Source organism: Podarcis tiliguerta (genome assembly GCF_965153285.1).
Source record: "Podarcis tiliguerta genome assembly, chromosome: 5".
Classification (NCBI taxonomy): domain Eukaryota; kingdom Metazoa; phylum Chordata; class Lepidosauria; order Squamata; family Lacertidae; genus Podarcis; species Podarcis tiliguerta.
The window spans coordinates 19,114,283-19,136,584 of record NC_139538.1 but is presented as its reverse complement, the minus strand read 5'-3'; the positions used below and the strand labels follow the sequence as shown (position 1 = coordinate 19,136,584).

At 43.3% G+C, this 22,302-nt stretch overlaps 2 long non-coding RNA genes across 2 annotated transcripts; both read left to right on the top strand.

The window, feature by feature from the left end:
- Window positions 1-5,314: 5,314 nt before the first annotated feature.
- On the top strand, window positions 5,315-21,900 carry LOC310678491. Its single transcript, XR_014511772.1, has 2 exons — window positions 5,315-5,584; window positions 21,213-21,900. It is a non-coding gene; the product is annotated as an uncharacterized lncRNA (long non-coding RNA).
- Window positions 14,140-16,682, top strand: LOC310678008. The gene is made up of 2 exons (XR_014511558.1): window positions 14,140-16,446; window positions 16,479-16,682. It is a non-coding gene; the product is annotated as an uncharacterized lncRNA (long non-coding RNA).
- Window positions 21,901-22,302: the final 402 nt, after the last annotated feature.

The following is a 22,302-nucleotide window of genomic DNA, read 5'->3' as shown; positions in this document are numbered from 1 at the left end:
GGGAGAGAAGACCAAGATCTTATATGGTAATAGGAACTTATTATAAGTTTCGATTTCCCAGAAATCAGGTGACTTACAAGAAATCAGGTGACTTACAAGAGATCAGATGGTATTCTATTTTGCAAATCTATATAAAGGGGCGCACCCTGACTACTGTGTACAGGTTGCGTACTGATCGCCCTGTACCTTTGTTGTGCATATGCACTTCAAATAAAAATCCTGTTAATAACCTGCAAGAGCGTTTTGCCGCTTTGTGTGAATCTGTGCTTCAGGGACCCAAATAGCAGATATGTGTGGTCCTTCACTGAGACTTTAGTATTGTAATGCTTTCTCGACAAAACAGGCAGCCGTTTTAGGAAGGGTTGCAGATCAGTCGCAGAACCACTGCTTTAGATGCAGAAAAGCTTCAATACCCAGCGTGTTCAGGGAGTGCTGAGGGGAGGGGAACTTGAGCAGGAAATCCTGGGGAGAACCACTGCCAGTCAGTTTAGACATCATGTCCCACAAGTGTCCTGGAAAAACTGGGACATCCTGGTTGTTTTTTTCTTGCGAGAAGACGGCGACCATTTTGGGTGTGATCTTGCGGGATTTCCTTCCTGGAAAAGTGCTTTTGGGGGACTGTGATCTCGCGCGACACCTCAAAACACATATTTTTGGGTGCTGTGTTCAGAAAAGGTGCTTTTTTGGGGAGAAAGATGGTGTCCCAGTTTTTGTCTTCAATGTGTTGGAAGATATGAGACACGACTGAGCCTAGATGGGCCCAAGCGTCTTAACTGTATAAAGTAGTTTTCATGTACCCAGCTGAACTTCCAACAGCACCTGGAGGAAACAAGCTCCCCACATTCCTGCTTTCCACACAATTCACCTTTTTAATAATAATAATAATAATAATAATAATAATAATACTTCCTTGTTTGTATGCCACCCACCTGACTGGGTTGCCCCCAGTCACTCTGGGCTGCTTCCTACAAATTAAAACATCAAACGTGGTAAAACATCAAATATTAAAAGCTTCCCTAAACACTCCCTATGTTCCGAGGCCTGCACCTTCCACCAGAAGTATTGCCTCTCAATTGCCCCAGTGAACTCATTGTCCCTCATTATACCCTTGCTGCTCGTCTACTCCCACACTAGGGCGTACTGGATTTTCCAACCTTCAAATCCCCAAAATTAGGAGTGCTCAAAAGTTGCAACATGCCCTGGGAATTCAAGAGATATTTGGGTTAAATGAGTATAATTTAGTTTTGCTTGTTAAGCGTATGCAAAATTGCACATAGAAATAATTAAAAAAGGGATTGCCAAGTACTTGCAGTTGGATTATATGTTATTTCTCCTCCTTCTCCTTCTTCCTCTTCTTTAGCATGACCAGACCTTATCAGAAGCTAAAATACAAAACCCTTGGGTTTCCTGAAAGGAGTGGATGTGCTTCTTCATCCAACGTAGACATCCCGAGCGGCCAAATCACAAAAAAAACCCACACAACATATTTGAATTCCTCACACCCGAAAAACATATATTTAAGGCTTCTCACTGAATAAACTTGCAAAAAATTAAGTCCCCCATGCCCAACCTCCAGGGCTGGATTTAGGTTTGATGAGGCCCTAAGCTACTGAAGGTAATGGGGCCCTTTATATGTCCAGCTGCCCTTTGTCAACAACAAATTGTCACTGGTTTTTGTGTTGAATATATGCTATATGGCACCGTATTTTTCGCTCCATAAGACGCACCTTTTCCCTCCTAAAAAGTAAGGGGAAATGTGTGTGCATCTTATGGAGAGAATGCAGAGGGGAGGCAGGCGGAAAAAGCCCCAAAGAGCCGCACACAAGCTCAGCGGGCTTTTCCCTAGGAGGGAGAAGGGACTGACTGGCCGTGCAAAAGCCGCACACTCTTTAAAGGGTGTGCTGCTTCTGCTGGCTTTTCTACAAGGTTGGGGTGAAGGAAGTGAGGGAATTCCGTCACTGATGGGCTGCCCTTCTCCCTCCTCGGGGAAAAGCCCCCAAGAGCCTCACACATACTCCACGCGGCTCATGAAAGCATACAGGCTCTGCTCAGTGCTCCCTTTAAATAACCCCCCCCTTGAATTCCCCCTCTAAAAACTAGGTGCGCCTTATGGTCAGGTGTGCCTTATGGAGCGAAAAATATGGTAATTTATGTACCTAATAGATATCTAAAGCCATTTGCACATAACAAAATATGTATTTTATCAAAGTAATTGTTGAATTGAAGTATATTAATACTGTAATTGGGGGGGGGGGGCGCAAAAGAGTGGGGCCCTAAGCTATAGATTGTTTAGCTTGTACATAAATCCGGCACTGCCAACATCCCACATGCTGCTAGCTCTTTCTGCACTGTGCTCAGAGGTAAAGCTTGTAGAATTAGGGAACTCTGGGACATGTAGTTCTCAAGCCTAAAAGGGCCACAGATGACACGTCCTAGAGCGCCAGGCCTGCCTCAGCGGGTCAAGCTCATAGGCTGCCATCTAGGCAGGGCTGTCCAATCGAAGCCAAGCTGTTCTGAGGCCTGGGCTGAATAAGGCCCAGTGTGCTGAGAGCGGCTTTTGGGGACCAGGAAGGCTGGCGCTGCAACCTATGAGCCCCTGAGCTCAGGGTAAGGAGGGAGAGGGCCAGGGTTACTGGTGGTGGGTCATGCCTGAACCTAATAATAATAATAATAATAATAATAATAATAATTTATTATTTATACCCCAGCCACTCTGGGCGGCTCCCAACAGAATATTAAGAAGACATTGAAACATCAAACATTAAAAACTTCCCTAAACAGGGTTGCCTTCAGACAGTGCTTTTTTTCTGGGGGGGACGCATACCCCTAAACATTTTGTGAATCTTTGTACTTGTCCATTTACTGTATCCCCCCCCCCCCATTTGAACTATAAAATGGTGATTTTCTTGAGTCAGAATGAGAGTACCCCTAAACATTTTGTTTTATTTTTAAAAAGCACTGCCTTCAGATGTCTTCTAAAAGTCAGATAGTTGTTTATTTCCTTGACATTTTAAATACACTTCAGCCAGATTTCTGGGTTCGAGACACGCGCGCCCGATTGAGCCCTGGTTTTGAAGCACACGCCCTCCTCTAGGGTCATAGAGTTTGCTGCCCAAGCACTCTCTGGTTCTCTTGGAAATGACAAATAGTTTCTTTGTTAAACAATAAAAAGGGCAAAATTACAAGTGCATAGAGTAAGATAAGACACACGCAAAAAAAGAAGAATCAATAAATAGTATTTCTTGGTTCTCTTGGAAACAGGTGAGTGAGGCCTAGGGCATTATTATTATTATTATTTCTATACCACTTTGTTTTTAAGAAAAACGTCTTTAAAAAAGCAGTTTACAACACAAACCACCTAACCACAACAATTCTTTTCTTATACCCCGCCCATCTGACTAGGTTACCCCAGCCGCTCTGGACAGCTTCCAGCAAAAATCATCAGTCATTAAAAGCTTCCTTTTTAATGACATCAGTCATTAAAAGCTTCCTTCAGATGTCTACTAAGTCATACAGTTGCTTATCTTTGACATCTGACAGGAGGGCGTTCCACAGTGCAGGTGTGACTACCGAGAAGGACTTCTTCCAGGTTCCCTATAATTTTACTCCTTGCAATGAGGGAACCGCCAGAAGGCCTTCGGAGCTGGACCTCAGTGTTGGGGCTGAACAATGGGGTGGGGTGGAGATGCTGCTTCAGATATACACATAAAATAAAAACAATCCAAATTAAACTTTACTGGAGAAAGTCGCATATTAAGTATGCCTTCCAAGCAACATTAATTAACAGGGAAGTAAAATATTGCCTTAAAGATTTCAAAACAAAGGAGGTCAGCTACAGAATGTGCATTTAATACGACAACAGCAAAAATTATCTTTAAACATTCCAGAAGAAAATGCTAAAGGAAGTCAAATATAATATATACATTTAAAACAGCATAATTAACAATAAAATAAAATTGACATCTGTAGACCATAATGCAGAGCTTTGAAGGGCCAAAGCTCAGGAGTGGTGCTTTGCATGCAGAAGGTCCCAATCCCTGGCATCTCTAGCTAGGGCTGTGGGGAGACACCTGTCTGAAATCCTGGAGAGGCTCTGCCAGTCAACCAGTGAAGACAATAGTGAGCCAGCTGGCCCAATGGTTTGACTTGGTAGACGGCATCTTCCTCTGCTCCTGTGTCCCATCTCCGAGTAAATGCACACAGACAGCAGTAAGAATGACACTCAGGCACCTCTACATGCAAAGGGCCAAAGCATCCCTTGATGTACAGAAGGGGAAAAAACCTGAAGCAACCAGAAGGCACAGTAATAGGATAAGGTGTAGAAATAGCAATCTGGAAGACTAAAATACCGGTAAGTAATTTATACATTCAGCTAAAGGTCAAAAGTGTTTAGGTATAATGGACAATGAAGCTCTGGGGGGCTGGGTGCTCCAGACGTGTTCAGACAAGCCGCTTTGTCCCATCTGAGTTCAGGGTCATGACCAGTATTGTGTTTTCTGGTCACACATTCAGCATTTATGTGAAAGGTAGCTTGTCGCATCCATATGCAACCCATGTAAACTTTCACTCTGATTGGGGTTGCGTGGCTGTCAGAGGCCGTAGTCAATAGGTTGGGAAGAGGAAGAAGATGATTGGTGTTGGGATATGCAGCCAGATCCTGTTTCCCTTTTGTGTGTTCTTATGCTTGCTGTTCGAGAGAAGGGAGAAAGGCGGGGACTATGACTCATTGTTTGGAATACTTGTTCTCAGGGCCTTTTTTCAGCCGGGATTCACTGGAACTTAGAATGGCACCATTGCTATTCTAAGAGAACGAGGTGAGTTCCGGCACCTCTTTTTCTAGATAAATAGCACTGCTTGTTCTGTTCCAGCAGACTGAGTACAGCAAATCTTAAAAGTTCAGGGCACCAAAGGTAAATAGAGGATTAATAAATTTGGACAGACATTCTTAAGCATAATTTACAATTTAGCCTCATTTTTTCCTTGTGGTAACGGGACAGCCAGCCTTGACTCAGTCCCTGCACACCCCTTAGCCCCAGTAAAGTGTATGTATGTTCCTCCCAAACTGTTAATGGGAAAGGAGCCCTGTCCTCCTTTGGATCTGATCACCTTCACTGTTTCCCATATACTGCAATCTGCTTTCTATATCCATTCCACAGTGCCATTTCTTCTGCTTTCTAATTTATTTATTTATTTATTTCTATTTTGCTGAGAGTATTACAGAGAATTAAAGTAAATCAGAAGAAAAAGAAAAGAGAAAAGGGGGGGGGGCATTAAAATGCATTAAATTGCAGGGGAAACCATCAATAACAACAATAACACTAAAATATAATTAAGGTTACAGAACCAAATAGCATATGTGTAAATAGATAAACTTATTATTTCCCTCATGTATGTATTGTTTCATGGGTCACTATGGTTTTGATAATATAATATCATTAAATTTGGACAAATTTCTTCTGCTTTCTAAAGTTGCTAGAGTTCTCTGAATGGGCAGAAAGAGATGAGGACCAGATCACTGGTTGGTTACTACTGAGAAGAGGAGAAAGTTGCTGAGAAATTGTAGCATATCCTAAGGAAGGAGCAGGTAGCTTTTACATACATTTGCATTAATGCTGAGAGTAATCACATCCACACCACAGACTTAAAATGATTTAACAGACTTTCCCTCTCTAGGAAACTTTGGGAACTGAAAGCTAGGGATCTCAAACAGAGACAGTATTCTCACCAAAATATCGTTCCCATGATTCTCTGGGAGCAGCTGTGACGTTGCTATATAATGAACATGTCTTCAGTGTAGATATGCCCAGAGGACTGATGAAATCTCTCTCTCCTTTGTCTCCTCTGCACTTTCCCTCATTTTTTCATTCTGATAAACTGACATTTGTTTCCAATTCCCCAAACTTTGGGAACAACCCAAACATAGAGAGAAACTCTGAGAACTAATGTTTTTTCCCTCTGCAAAAACATAAAATACTCTTATGTTTTCTCTGGGATTTTTAAAGAAAGCACATTATCACTTTAAAGTGACAAGGAGAGAGAGCAGCTCTGAAGTTGTTGGCAGCTGCTATTGCTGTGTTTATGTGTGTGCATAGATGTGGGGAATCATAGTTGTTCCTTAACTGTGACATCCACATATTCAGCATGTGCGCAAAGCAGCCTTTGTGCATAGATGTCAATGTGTTGTTGGAGCCTTTGTGTATTCAGAGTCTATGGTTGTATGTATGTACAGTTAACTCGCAACTTACGTGCATTAAACATGTGCATTCGCAGATTTATGTGCTTGGCTAAAAAAGTTTTTTAAAAAATAAAAGGGGGTGGGAGAGTGGGGGGAAACCTTTGGCAATCCCACCCACCATTGCACACACCCTGGGAGAGCCTTCAGAAATGCAGAGAGATCAACAGCGGTCTTGAGAGAGTGTGATATGTGCTGCGCTCGCTGCACTTTTTACGGTTTTTACAAGGTTGTTCTGATCATACAGTGGTACCTCGGGTTACATACGCTTCAGGTTACAGACTCCGCTAACCCAGAAATAGTACCTCGGGTTAAGAACTTAGCTTCAGGGTGAGAACAGAAATCGTGCTCCGGCGCCGCGCCAGCAGCAGGAGGCCCCATAAACTAAAGTGGTGCTTCAGGTTAAGAACAGTTTCAGGTTAAGAGCGGACCTCCGGAACGAATTAAGTACTTAACCCAAGGTACCACTGTATGTGGTTTTGGCGATTACGTTGAGAGTCAACTATGCTTATATGCCATCCAGCACATGGGGTGCTATTCCATTAAGTTTTACTCAGAGCAGATGAACATGATGTAAGTTACGTCCATTAATTTCAGCCTACTCTGTATAAAACGTAGTTGAATACCACCCCTGGATATCGGGTGTAGTAAGGGTCAGGAAGGCTAGCCAGTGGCTGTGTGATTGGAGGCCCCCCTGCCTTGCCCAATTCTGAACAGGACTTGAGTCTTCTCTCAGATACAGCTTGGTCTTTGGTGCCCTCTAGAGACTGTTTTTACTCTTCCTGCTTGTTTTATATTACAACTGCACTCCAAACCAGCTTCTTCCAACCTGTTGCTCTTCAGGTGTTTGGACTGCAATCTTTGAGGCTCAAGTTCAAAACTTAGGAAAGGCACCAGGTTTCAGAAAGATGCTTTGGGGGGGGGGGAGAGTATCACCATCCCACATGATCTTCACCCAATCTGAACTGGAAGTCTCCCGCTTAAGCCCCAAATTAGATGAATAATTGGATGAATAATGTTTCAAAAACCCCAGCAAGCCTCATGAGAAAGTCATAGCTCTACAGTTTATATTGTGAACCACCCTGAAATCTTCCTGAGGAGTGGTGTACGAATTTATTAAATACAGCCCCAAACTCAAAACTGAAGCAAGCTGATCATTACCACTTAATCCACTTAATCCCATGAAGGCTTCAATGGCTCAGGACCTCAATACCCCAAGGACCGCCTCTTCCCATATGAACCTACATATTCTGAGGCCCTCCTTCTTGTATCTCCACGAGAGGACCAGAGGGTGCCTTCTCTGCAGTGGCTCCCCGTCTGTGGAATGCTCTCCCCAGGGAAGTTCGCCTGGTGCCTTCCTTACACACTTTGAGGCGCCAGGCAAAAATGTTCCTTTTTAACCAGGCCTTTGGTTGATCTGTTGACAACCTATGCCCTTTTAAAAAGTGGCTCTTTTCTGGGGTGTGCATATGTTATTGGGTTGTTGTTTTTATTCTGATTATATATGTTGTGATCTTTTCTGTGAACCGCCCTGAGACCTCCGAGTATGGGGCGGTATGTAATCCTCATAGACCTGAAAATAACCAGCAGGACTTACTTTGTTCTGATCAGTGTGTGAGTCAACAAACATTGGGTGTGATCTCACTCTGCCCTAAGTGTTTTGAACAAGAATGCTTATCACAGTGTTAATGAAGTAGCTTTCTGTGGAGCCTGGCTTAATTTGAGGTAGATCTGACCAAGTTTTAATCCCAGAACCTAATTTTTAGTGCTTCAGATGTGCAATATCTGAATAACCAGGCATATATGGAAGGACTCCGTGCACCTTTGGCATGTCATTGTTCCTGTTCTTGTGATGTAGAAAGTGGGAGACAGACATTTTTCATACTTTATCAGCCAATAATCAGCATGCAATTATTTAAAAACGGGCTTTCCACTAGGAAACTCTATTTTACATCACTATCTAGCAAGGTAGCTTATGGAAAGATTAACACAGCCTGCCTAGCTGGAAATGGCCTTATTTCTCTCCAATGACCACAGGGTGTCACTCTCACAACACTGGGCTTGCCTGCTAGATCTTTGAATCTCCTGCTGAGAGTGTTGAGTCAAAGCCTCTTTTTCTTCCATGTTCTTGCATTAAGTGTTTGATACAGCACTTTCTGAACCTCTGTGTCCACAAACCTCTTTGCACACATCTGCCTCACACGCGATATACATTTTCTGTCGATTTTTTACCACTTTAAAAGACATGGTCCCCCCCAAAAAAAAGAATATCGAGAAATGTCGTTTGTTAACTGCAGTTTCTAGAGTACCCTGGGAATGGGAATTAATCGTTAAATCAGTTTAAGGCTGTGTGCATATTACCAGCTTAAAACAAAGCTAGCATAGCCTCCAGCATTTCTCTGATGAAAATAGGGACATCCTACCACACCCTCCTAGGGACGCGGGTGGCGCTGTGGGTAAAAGCCTCAGCACCTAGGGCTTGCCGATCGAAAGGTCGGTGGTTCGAATCCCCGCGGCGGGGTGCGCTCCCGCTGTTCGGTCCCAGCGCCTGCCAACCTAGCAGTTTGAAAGCACCCCTGGGTGCAAGTAGATAAATAGGGACCGCTTACTAGCGGGAAGGTAAACGGTGTTTCCGTGTGCGGCTCTGGCTCACCAGAGCAGCGATGTCACACTGGCCACGTGACCCGGAAGTGTCTTCGGACAGCGCTGGCCCCCGGCCTATAGAGTGAGATGGGCGCACAACCCTAGAGTCTGTCAAGACTGGCCCGTACGGGCAGGGGTACCTTTACCTTTACCTTTTACCACACCCTCCAATATTTCTTCGATGAAAATAGGAACGTCCTAAAGAAATGTGGGACATTCCAGGATCAAATCAGAAACTAGGATGGCTTCTGATCCTGGAAAATAGGGAAACTTGGAGGGTCTGATTCTCTTTCTCAGTTTGCCTTGAAGTTGGTTTGAGAGAAATTAGATGTCAGGCGGCAGAGGATCCAACCCCACAGCAGGTTGCCAGGAACGGATAAGACAAGGAAAAGTCTTTACCAACTGCTTTTTATTCAATATCCACAGAGAGAGGCTTGAAAATGCAGCCTCTTGGAACAATGGCTTTGCCCCGAATGAGTCTCCACCCCCCTCCTCTCTTGCGCCATCGCTGCGGTTGCTGCTACGTGCCCTCTGCCTTTGAGCTCTTTACTCTCCTATTTTCAATGCTTATCAGGTTCTGGGAGAGGGGCGGTCTGGAATGCTTTCTAAAGACACTGTGTTCGTCATCTGCCCCTCTAATGCTTATTCTTCCTCCTCCTCCTCTCCCATTATATCCCGGCTTTTCCCCTAATCTGCCTCTGAACTGTGATCTCCCTCAAACCCCGGTTGAATTCCGAACTGTCTTCTTCTTCTTTGGAAGGGTCAGGCTGGGGAAGCGGTCTCCACCATTCCTCCTCTGCCCAGTCCCTGATACTTGATGTGCATTATGTACACCACTTCTCAAGGCATTTGTAGGAGCACACTGGATGCAGATTAAATGGGAGTGTGTGCACAGCCTGAGCTTGCGATGGGATGTGCCCCTGTTGTTGTTTAGTCGTGTCCAACTCTTCCTGACCCCATGGACCAGAGCACGCCAGGCACTCCTGTCTTCCACTGCCTCCCGCAATTTGGTCAAACTCATGTTGGTAGCTTCGAGAACACTGTCCAACCATCTCGTCCTCTGTTGTCCCCTTCTCCTTGTGCCCTCCATCTTTCCCAACAACAGGGTCTTTTCCAGGGAGTCTTCTCTTCTCATGAGGTGGCCAAAGTCTTGGAGCCTCAGCTTCACAACCTGTCCTTCCAGTGAGCACTCAGGGCTGATTTCCTTCAGAATGGATAGGTTTGGTCTTGCAGTCCATGGGACTCTCAAGAGTCTCCTCCAGCACCATAATTCAAAAGCATCAATTCTTTGATGATCAGCCTTCTTTATGGTCCAGCTCTCACTTCCATACATCACTACTGGGGAAACCACAGGGATGGGCCCCTGGACAAGGATAATTGTTCCCGAGTGGGGAGAACAGTCAGTCATGATCCTCCCAATCACATGCATAAAGCATTGTGTAAGCCAGGAAACTGATGTATAGGCCCTAGCATGCACACAGCTGATTTGTCATAATTTACATAATTTTTAATGGGGAAATTAATATTTGGGTCGCCTTGCATATTGGCTTATTAATGCAGTCGCCAGCTGATGAGTGTAAACCTGTTCTAAGATGCAACTTAAAATTCATGAGATGTTCCTGGCACACCCTGTTGCAGAAGTAACCTTGGTACCTCTGGCCTTTGGGGCTTTTACAGGTGAAGCATTTTTAGCTTAAAACATGCCCCAGAAACAAACTTCCCTTGCCTTTTACAGAAGCGTCTCATGGTCATGCTTACTCCATTTCTGGGAGTGGTGAGAAATTCCATGGTCGTGGCACTTGTCTGAGTTGGGTTTCCTTTGGAAAGAAGTTAGTGGAAAGAAACTAGTGGTCCAGGTCCAGTGCCGAGGGCCTTCTGGCAGTTTCCTTGCTGCCAGAAGCCAAGTTACAGGGAACCAGGCAGGGGGCCTTCTCGGTAGTGGCACCCGCCCTGTGGAACACCCTCCCACCAGATGTCAAAGAGAAAAACAACTACCAGACTTTTAGAAGACATCTGAAGGCTGCCTTGTTTAGGGAAGCTTTTAATGTTTAATAGATTTTGTATTTTAATATTTTTTGGGAAGCTGCCCAGAATGGCTGGGGAATAAATAATAAATTGTTGTTGTTGTTGTTGTTGTTGTTGTTGTTGTTGTTATACTACTTATCAAACCTTTATTAGGCATTATACAAATAAACCATAAAAGAGAAAATAAGATATAAAAGCCTTGAAATATATTTAAAAAGGCAGCAGTTGGCTACATACATATATATATATATGCATATAGAGTCAGTGGTTTTCCTTGTTAACCTGCTCCTTGGAGAACTGCTACCAAAAACTCGGCTACCCCCGCCGTTACCCTTTGGTCAACGTCGGATAGGCAGAATCCCACACATTCACCTTGCTGGGGTTCCAGACCACCCAAAAGAGGGGACAGCACGCGTTGACGGAGCGTACGGTACAATGGGCAATGAAAGAGAATATGCTCTACGGTGTCCGGGACATTCATAGAACATCTGCAGAATCTCTTGTTTCTGGGAATGTTTTGATATCTTCCCCTGACAAATGCTGAGGGAAAAACATTCAAACGGGCCAGCATAAAAGCCCTACGTTGGGCTGGGATTATTAATTTAGTGACGTAATTGGCTCTGCCAGCTAAGATATTTAAACCATAGAATATGGGAGAGCAAATTTTGTTTACAGCTGCCATAATATTTTGCCTCTCGACATCCTTTAGTCTAGTTAGGATATTATGGAAAATGTATTGCTCATTAGAATTGTACAGGGGCTCCAGCTCGATGCCTAAAGATTCAATCTTTTTTTCGAGGTACTGATACCATCTTGATTTGTAGGAGTCTTTGAGCAAATCTGCGAGCAGACTTGATGGAGGGCAGCGAAAATGGCAGCGTAACCAGTGCTTTATTGAGGTGGACCAGGCCCAATATTCCATTGTGTGTATGCCTATTTCTGCACACATTGTTTCATATTTAATCGCAGCTGGGAGTCCAAGAATACGTCTCAGAAAGCTGGAGTGAATCTTTTTTAAATCACTATTATATGCTTGGACCCATAGCGGGATTCCATAGAATATCTGGGATTGCACTTTTGCTTGGAATATCTGATTGGCCGCAGGAATAAATTGATTGCCTTTCTGATAATAAAAACGGGCAACTGCTGATGAGGTGCACTTTGCCTGTTTTATGGCGTTTGTGCGATGATTTGCCCACCCTAAATTGCTCTGGAATAAGATTCCCAGATACCTATAGATTTTCACTTGTTGGATTTCTTGCCCTCTTATTTTCCATTTCTCTAATTTCCAACCATTCGAGAAGACCAAAATTTTTGTCTTCTCGTAATTTATAGAGAGTTTGTTACATTCGCAGTAAAGGATCAGAGAAGATATAAGACGTTTCAGACCCAAGCTCGTTAATGATAGTAGAACAGCATCGTCTGCGTATAATAACAGAGGAACTGGTTTCTGATTAAGTTTAGGGGCATGTGATTCTATTTTTTGAAGGTGATCTGGCAAGTCTGATAAAAATAAATTAAATAGAAAGGGGGCAAGAATACACCCTTGTTTTACCCCTTTCGAGTTTGGGATGTCTGATGAAAGGTGACCTTTGGTGTTAAGTTTGACTTGACAGATATTGGAAGAGTATAAATTTTGTATTAGAATCAATAAGCGCTGGTCAATTTTTAATTCTGCGAGTTTCCTCCACAGCTTTGGGCGGTCAATTGAGTCGAATGCACCACGAAAATCTACAAAAGCAGCATATATCTTAGATTGCCTTTGAGATCTGTATTTTTCAACCAAATGCATAAGTATAAGGCAATGGTCTAATGTAGAGCAACCTTTGGAGAAACCTATTTGTTCTTTCCCTGGTAAATTTAGATTTTTCATCCAGGTGAGGAGTTTAGATAAAAGGTGCTTAGCGTAGATTTTCCCTATCACTGATAATAGGCTTATCGGTCTGTAATTCCCTGGGTCTTTTGGGTCGCCATTTTTAAAGATTGGGATAATTATTGATCTTAACCATATCTCAGGTATGATCCCATATTTATCTATGAGAGTAAACAAGTGAGCTAAGGGTTCTGCCCACCAATCTATATAGGTCTTAAATAATTCTATTGGTAGACCGTCTGGCCCAGGAGATTTCCCCGATTTGAAATTTTTAACTATCTCTCTAATTTCCTCTTCTTCTACCCTTGGCCACTCCTGGAGTTTATTGATTTTATTTTTAGTGGTTTCATTTCCTTTAAGTTCACTGTGTAGATTGTTAAATACAGATGTAAAATATTGGGACCATTTGGATTCTGCAATTGGTGGTAGAGTTAGTTGATTTTCGGCTTTCAATCCTCCGTACACTAGGTTCCAGAGCGCTTTGTTGTTTTTACTCTGAATTGAGTCGAGTAATTGTAGCCATTTTTGGGTTGCATATTTCTGTTTCTTTTCGGCCAGAATGTAATGATATTTTCTTTTTTCATCAAGATAAGAGGGCTCTAGTTTAGTGCGATTATTTTTAAATGTTTGGCGCAGTTTTCTTTTTAGCTGGAAACATTCATCATCAAACCAAGGGCTAGCGCTATGTTTAAGTACCCAAGCTTTAGGTGGAGTACCGAGTTCTACGAACATTTGGAAGATTTCATTATAAATTTTCGGAATATCGCTGTAGGAATTAGCGGTCTTTAAGTTGGATAATACTTGCTTTCTCAGGTTGGCTGTAAGTTTTTGCCCCACTGCTGCGCTCATTTCCTGGGACCATTTTAATTGGGTCATTTGTTTGTATTGAGAGGGTTCTATGATATTGTGCTTGGTTATTTTGGTTTCATCCTTTAAGTTAATAGACAACAATAATGGCTGATGGTCGCTTTCAGTACGCGTTCCAATTTTGAGGTCTATGATCGAATTTATAATATTATAAGGGACAAGAATATAGTCGGTGACACTGCATCCTCGGGGGGAGAAGTATGTAAACTCCCCGCTTCTATCGCCTTTTGTTGTACCGTTCACAATCTGCAAATTAAAGTTGTTACATAATTCAAGTAGGCGTAAGCCTTCGTTGTTTACAACCCTATCTCTGGAGAATCGTCCTATTTTCAGGGCATGTGCGATATCATTATCAGTGTTCCAGTTTAGTTTGCTACATAGTTGTTCATTGTTGGTTCCCACTCTGGCATTAAAATCACCTGCTATTATCAATAAGGCATTTGGGTATTTGTCGGTCAAATTTTCTATATAAAAGGTTAGTTGTGACCAATTATCACTGTTGCTGTTGTTTTTGGATGGGGGGATATAGACATTTACAAGTAGCAAAGTATCGTCTTTTTGGGTTAAAAGTAGAGCTTGTGCAAGTGGTAAGCATTTTTCTAGCTGCTTGATTTCAAACCCTAAGTTATCTTTGATCATACAACAGAACCCTGCTTTCGGCCGGCCCTTCATGTTTGTTTTCAATGCGGGTTTCGTATAGGAGGAGAATCCATTGATTTTAATATCTCTAGTTGACCATGTTTCTTGTAGAAGTATTAATTCAAAATCTTTAAAGAAGTTCATTAGGTCTGGGTCTCCATCTTTGTTTCCCCACCCTGCAATATTCCAGGACAGCAAACGTAGGATCCGTTTTTGAGTTGGTGGCTGGTTGATGGCATTTAGTCATTCTAGTTCTGTTATTGAGTCCAGCGAGGGATTTTGTCTTGTGCCAATACAGCCATTTGTCGTTGCTTTCGGTGGGGGACATAATGGTGGATCTTTTAGATTCTTTTTTGGAGTGCGGGAAATTAAAATTTCCTCCCTTTCTTGATTTTCTTCCTTAGCTGTTCCTTGTTCCTGAGAAATTTCTGTGGTTGGTGGACTATTATGGACAGTAGGACTGTTTTCAGTCTCTACTTCCATTTCTTTAGTCTCATTTGATGTTGAGCTCAGTGTGTCAGGTCTGTTGGAGGTCATCTTTTGTTCGGCAATATTAGAATCCTTTGTAGTACTTAAATAAGGGGTACCTATTTCGTTTGGAGCTAGTATTTGATATCTCAGCCAGGAATTTGTAGTCTCATTGCTGGAGTTTTTCCTTGTCATTTCATATTTTAAAGGAGGCTGGATTTGAAGCTCTGCATCTATGCATCTGAAAGTTCCATTAGTAGCTCTCTTTTTGACTATGCATTTTGGGGAGAGGGCTGGTAAGTGTGGAGTTTGATTGTGTATTGTTTCTACTGCATTTTGTTGACCTTGTTGGTGAATTTCGGTCAATCTGGCCTGTAGTTTCGTCAGTTTACTGAGTATGTTTATTTGTTCTTTATCTGGTAGGTTGGTAAAGTTACTCAGCAGATCTTCTTCTTCTGGGACTGTCCAGTCTGTTGTGTCAAGGGCGAGGCTGTTATTTGATGCTACAATCGCATGGTTTGGGAGCTTGGATTTTTCTTGCGTGATTTCCCGGGTAGCTGGCTGCGGTTTCTCCCATCTACTGGGTTCTTCCACGGGAGTAGGGCAGATATCGGCTTCTGGTGGAATGGCCTTGTTCATCTTGTTCTGTCTTTTGGATGCAATCAATGGTCTGAGTGATATATCTTCAAAGTGTCGACGTGGAATAATTCCTTTCTGGGCTAAATGAGCCTTTTCCCTTAAGATTTTGGTTGGAATTCTATGACTACCAAATCTTAGTAGTACTTTTTTGGAATATCCATCGTTAGTGAGCCTCTTGACTGCTTTTAAGTCAGTCCTTCCCCCCTCAAGGCCTAGGAGCAGATTTAGATGATGTCTGGCCCAAAAGGATGACTCCCAGTAAGGTAGGGGCCCTCTGTATGGAAAGATGTGGAGAACAATCTCACATGGCCTCAGTATCAGGTTGACTGAGTGAGGGGGGCTTCCTCTGATTTTTGGCTGGTTTAGAGGTATAAATTTGTGTTTATTCTGTTTATCTCCAGGGCTTGTTAAGGATGGCAAAAGGGGAATGAGTTGCCTCCTTTCATCTGGGTTATCCAGCTTCTTGAAGATGTTTTGTAATTGTTCAAAGATTTTTTGAATTGTTTGAGCAGTCAGTAGGCAGCATTCCTCCAGCAGCTCCACCTTTCTATCAATTAGTACTTGTGCCTCGGTTATGGGAGTAGTAGCCTTATCCTCGTTTATTCCTAGGGATATCTCTTCAACTGTCTTTCCATGTAAAGAGTTGAGGAAGGTTTTGGGAGGAGATATGTGCTGTTTTTGAGGTAGCAGATAATTATCTAGATTACTCTGTTTGAAACCAGAGGGCTCTGCGTCAGTTTCTGTATCAAGACACCTGAGTCTTTTGGCTCTTCTCATTGCAGATTCTTCTTAAATCAATGAGATCAGACTTCTAAATAGAGTGATGAAGTGTTAAAGTTCTCAGGTCGCAATCTCATTCAATTTTCATTCAGTCCTAGGTGGGCTGCTGCGAGGAGTTTAAAACTGGGTCCAATTAGAGCACTCCTTTGCAGTACCCCCCCCCCTTCTTCTCAGTTTGTTAAAACAACTGAGATGTTTGGGGGTCCACGAAATTAAAGGTGGTGGGAGAAATTTGTGGTTTTATGAGTTTGTAGTTTTTAGGGTTAAAAGCCCATTAAAAGTCCTTTAAAATCCTTGGAAAATCCTTAAAAGTCCTTAAAAAATCCTTGGAATAAGTTTGTCACGCGGAGTCAATGAGAAACTGGGTGGGAGTGCCTTAAAGCCCGGGAGGGAATGTCTGAGAGCCTTCGTTAAAACTTCATTAAGTCCCGGCACCGAGGAGGATAAGATAAGATGTTCAAAAGCACAACAAAGTAGTGAAAGGAAATAAAATCCAAAAGAAGGAGAGGAGCCAGCAACAAAGGCATTTAGTTAAAAGATTTCTTTGAGCTCCGATAAGAGCGTCTTACCTCGGCGCCATCTTTTTCCTGCTCCAAGTCGTTGTTGTTATATTATAGTGGAGTCTTGTGGTGTTTTGTTATGTTTACGTTTATTTACAAATGTACAGGCTGAGCCTAGGTGGAGACACAGTTTAACACTCACAGCAGGCAGACTAATGATAATAATAATAATAATAATAATAATAATAATAATAATAATAATAAATTATTTATATCCCGCCCTCCCCAGCCGAAGCCGGGCTCAGGGCAGCTAACAACAATAAAACAGTACAAAAGTACAGCACAAACAACACTCTAAAATCATTCATTATAAAATTAATTCATTCAAGCCACTGGCAACCATTGGGCCAGAACTCCGCGAAGATTGCCGAGGGAGGGAGTCAGGCTGTGCCCTGGCCAAAGGCCTGGTGGAACAGTTCTGTCTTGCAGGCCCTGCGGAAAGATGTCAAGTCCCGCAGGGCCCTGGTCTCTTGTGACAGAGTGTTCCACCAGATCGGAGCCACTGCCGAAAAAGCCCTGGCTCTAGTTGAGGCCAGCCTAACTTCTCTGTGGCCTGGGACCTTCAAGATGTTTTTATTTGAAGACCGTAAGTTCCTCTGTGGGGCATACCAGGAGAGGCGGTCCCGTAGGTACAAGGGTCCTAGGCCGTATAGGGCTTTAAAGGTTAAAACCAGCACCTTAAACCTGATCCTGTACTCCACCGGGAGCCAGTGCAGCTGGTATAGCACCGGATGAATGTGATCTCGCAGTGAAGACCCTGTAAGGAGTCTCGCTGCGGCATTCTGCACCCGCTGGTGTTTCTGGGTCAGTCTCAAGGGCAGCCCCACGTAGAGCAAGTTACAATAATCCAGTCTGGAGGTGACCGTCGCATGGATCACAGTGGCTAGGTCAGGGCGAGAGAGGTAAGGGCGAGAGAGACTAAGCCACTGCCCCACACCAGATCCCCAGAGTGAGGCAGCTCCCCTCACTACCAAAAGGCCCTTCCTGGAGCTTGCCCACTCTCTGAATCTCTCTTAAAACCTCTCACTGCAGTCTGCTTCTCAAAATGTTTCTATTGATTTCCACCCTAGCTTGCACCTTCTCTCTATCTGGAGGCAGTGGGGAAGAATAAGGGTGAATCATCTTCCCCACCAATCTCCTAGCCTTTTAGGATTACATTTCAAAGAATCATAGAATTGTAGAGTTGGAAAGGACCCGAAGGGCCATCTTGTCCAATCCCCTGCAATGCAGGAAACTCAATTAGATCATGACAATTGGCCACCCAACCTCTGCTTAAAAACCTCCAAGGAAGGAGGGTCCACAACCTCTAGAGAGAGTCTGTTTCACTGTCGAACAGCTTACTGTCAGAAGGTTCCTCCTGATGTTTAATCGGAATTTGGTTCTTTGGTTCAAGGCCTACCCTCCAGACTCGAACCCTCCAGAAGATGAAACTTGCTCCATCTTCAATGTGGCAGCCCTTTAGATATTTGAAGGTGGCTATCATATTTCCTCTCAGTTTGTGGTGTCCAGAACTGGAGACAGAATTCCAGATGTGGTCTGATCAAGGCAGAGTGGAGTGGCAGACCACACCTGTGTCCTGTTCTGGCCACCAGAACAATTTCCCCGGCAGATGATATGTCTGGAAGCTTTGCCATTCCTGTTATGCAACGTCTGCAGTCTTTTTTACCCTATTAACTTTCTGTGATCCAAACTTCGGAAACTCACAACAATATAGTCACAACCCTGGATGTACTTTGGCTTGTACCCAATAGTGTGGGAACATAGGAAGCAGACTTATACTGGTTTGGTTCACACAACACACTAAGCCATAGTTTATCAGGCATTTCCAGCTCCTCTAGAATAGAATAGAATAGAAATTTATTTGTCATTGTCCGTATATACACAACAACGAAAATCAAACACCCACCCAAAGACCGGCTTCACATACACATTTGCACGTACCTCCAACACTCTCATCCCATTCAGACATAATCTATAAAACATACATAATCCAGAATATAACATGACCTATTAAAAGCATAACATGACCTAAACCCTATCTCATTCCTTCCTACTCCCTACTTGCTATTTCTTACAACTGGCCCTGAGATCATTATTTAGTGCAATCAGAGCTCTTGGATAGAAACTATTCAGAAGGCGTGTGGTTCGTGTTTTCATTGTCCTATATCTTCTGCCCGAAGGCAACAGTTCAAAGAAGTTGTGAGCAGGATGGGTGGGATCTCTCAGGATATTGTGTGACTTCTTCAAAGTGCGAGACGTGAAGATCTCATCCAGGGTTGGTAGCTGGAGCCCTATAACATTCTGGGCAATTTTTGTTATTCTCAGTAAAGCTTTTTTATCCGTTTCAGAGCTGCTTCCATACCACGATAATATACTATAGGTTAAGACACTCTCGATGGTACTGTGATAATAGGACAGGAGTAGGTGCTGAGATAGATTCAGTCCCCTGAGCATTCTCAGGAAATACAACCTCCCCTGCACCTTCCTCACAACCATGTTAATATTTGCAGTCCATGAGAGGTCCTCAGAGATATAAATGCCCAGGTATTTAAAACTACCAACCCTTTCTACAAAGCAAGAACATCAGCTGGGATGCTTAAAAGGGGGAGTACTGACATCAGCAGTGTTACTTCACCTGTTCCTCACTCGGTAAGTTACTTCCAAGTAAAGATACTGAGAAATAAGCTCTTCGGGGCAGGGTGAGATGGAGCTTACAAATTGCTGACCCAGTATAATGTCACAAAACACGATGGCATGCTCCCATTGCAGGGGTGTTTATGCCATGAATCATAGGAGAAGAAGTTGAAGTATGTCGTTACTATGCAGGGTAACGGGTAAAGGCAGATGATTCAATCAAACAAAGCCAGAACCTGGCCAATTAACATAGCAAAGTATTTCATTCACCTAGAATAATGGCACGTTTTGAGTTAGACGGGGCCTTGGAGCTCCGCCAGTCCAAAGTCCTACTCGGTGTAGGAATTTTTGTGCATGTCTGAGAGTTTGCTTCTGCTGAAATAGCTCCACTGAAGGAGAGGCCATCTCTTCCTCTGTGAAACTGGTTGTCCTGTTAGCGGGTTTCCTCTGTTGTTAAACCGGAATATGTTTCTTTGAAATGCCCTCCCATTCATTCTGGAGCGACCGAGAACAAGTTTGCTCCATCTTCCATGTCAGTGTTTCCCATGCTGTAGACAGGAGCCCAAAGTGGGTCTCAGGGTTGTTTCAGGTGGGCCGCACTGTCTGCAGCTGTCTCCCACCAACCTCTCCTGGGAACCCAGATGGGTCTCATTTGGCTTTCTCCTCTCTTGCCTTGCTGCCACCGCTGTACCAGGAAGAGGAGGGTGGAGCGAGCAGAAAGGAAAGAGGAGACTGAGGCAGAAGTGGAGGAAGTGAGCAGCCTGAGCTATGCTATCTTCAAGCATCCTGACTATGGCATTTTATGATTGGCTCTGGCCCCATCGTCCGCCATTTTGTGACTGATAGGCCTCTCAAGTGGGCCCCAGGGGTAGAAAATGTGAGGGCCCCTGTCCTGTGTGACAGCCTTTTGGACTTTTGAAGACAGCAGTGTGGTGTGGTGTAGTGGTTGAGAGCGGTAGTCTTGTAATCTGGGGAAGCGGGTTCGCATCTCCGCTCCTCCACATGCAGCTGCTGGGTGACCTTGGGCCAGTCACACTTCCTTGAAGTCTCTCAGCCCCACTCACCTCACAGAGTGTTTGTTGTGGGGGAGGAAGGGAAAGGAGAATGTTAGCCGCTTTGAGTCTCCTTAAAGGGAGTGAAAGGTGGGATATCAAATCCAAACTCCTCCTCCTCCTCCTCCTCCTCCTCCTCCTCCTCCTCTTCTTCTTCTTCTTCTTCTTCTTCTTCTTCCCTTAATCTTATCCAGGCTAAACATATGTCACTGTTTCACAAGACCTGTTTTCTTCACCACTGAGGTTGCCCTGCTCTGGCCCTACTTTGTGAAATCCAACTTCAAATATGGCACCCAAACTGGGCACTAGTTTATTACATAAGCTGCCTTGGCAGCAAGGCTATAGACATAAAATAAAAATATGGCAATTAATATTCAGTTTTATGTAATAAAAATAGATGAACATCCTGGCTTAGGCTGCAGTATTACAAGCATCAATAAGACATGGGCTTCCTGAGGAATATTAGTTGACCCTCTCAACCCCATATAGTTTGGTTACCAATCTTTATTGTGAAAGTTTTACTGGTTTTATTTGCATTTGAATTGTAATTATCTTATGTGTATTTGGTTTTTTAAATAAAAAAAAAGGTTTATGCGTTTTAGCTGTGTTTTTACCTGGTATACATATGTTTAACTGCAGTGTGCTTTTTATTATTTTGTAAGTCACTTTGGGACCTAGGTGTGGTTGAAAAGCAGGGTATAATTTATTCAGAATTATAGCAGTAAATATTGTGTGTGTGCCTCCTCTCAAGACCTCTAGAGTTCTCATTAAACATTTGTTTGTTCTCTTGTTTCTCTTAGGTGTGGCACCTGAGCGCTGTTAAGACAGCTATGGCTATTAAACGCAAGTTCAGCACTCTCTCCTGGTACTACTGGCAATACCAGCTGATCACGATGGCTTATCTCATGGATCCTTTTGAATGGTGGATCTTCCACAGTTTCCTGCTTGTTTGCATTATGGGATCAGCCTACATTTTTTATGCCGTTGTTCCTCCTCAGATCCGCTTGGTTCTGAAGCTCATTTATCATGTGTTTGGCTTGCAACCAGAAAGCACCATTCCAGCCATGATGTGAACTTACAATGCACAATAGTGACTGTCCCCCCCCTTTAAGCCATGTGCTTACAGAGACATTCTGGTATTTATAAAAGCAACTTTATTCTTCTTCTTCTAGCAAAGAAGCCTCAAGGAAGTCACAATAGTTGCATCATTATTCACCTTATATCACCTATAGAGTCTCTGCATGTCTCAAGCAGATTGGTGGGTGAAATGTCATGTAAAAAAATATATTTTTTTTAACTTATCCAGAGAGGTTTGCTCCTGGGATTTTCTTCAGCTGTAATTGCTTCCCTTGATGTTCATTGTTTCTTACCAGAATTCAATCTCGCAACGTGCTTGTTTTCATTCAAATTTTATTCCAATTCATTATGTACCACTATTCTGTGAGAAACTATAAAATGCGAATAAAACACGGAAAATAGATAGGACAATGTCTGTACTGTGCCTGAATGTTGTGCTATTTTATGGACACGATCCAGGTTTAGGTTGTAATCCTGTACACACTTGCTTGGATTTAGCCTCATTGAATCAGTGGAACTTACTTTGGAGGAGTAAACTTGTAGTAAAGAAGTGAGCAGTCAGAGCTGTCCTTCCTTGCTGGCTTTCCTCTGTGCCTATCCATCTCAAATGCACTCAGCACGTTTGACAGAGATACAACCAACAGTGCCAGTGTTGATCTGCAAGTGTGGAACTCACTGCCTGGATTTGGGTGTATATTTTCCAACTTATCAATAAACTCTGCTGGATCAAAATGAAGGTCCATCTAGTCCCGCATCCTCCTTCCCAAATATGGCTTTGGGAGACCCACAAGCTGGGTATGAATGCCAGTGAAT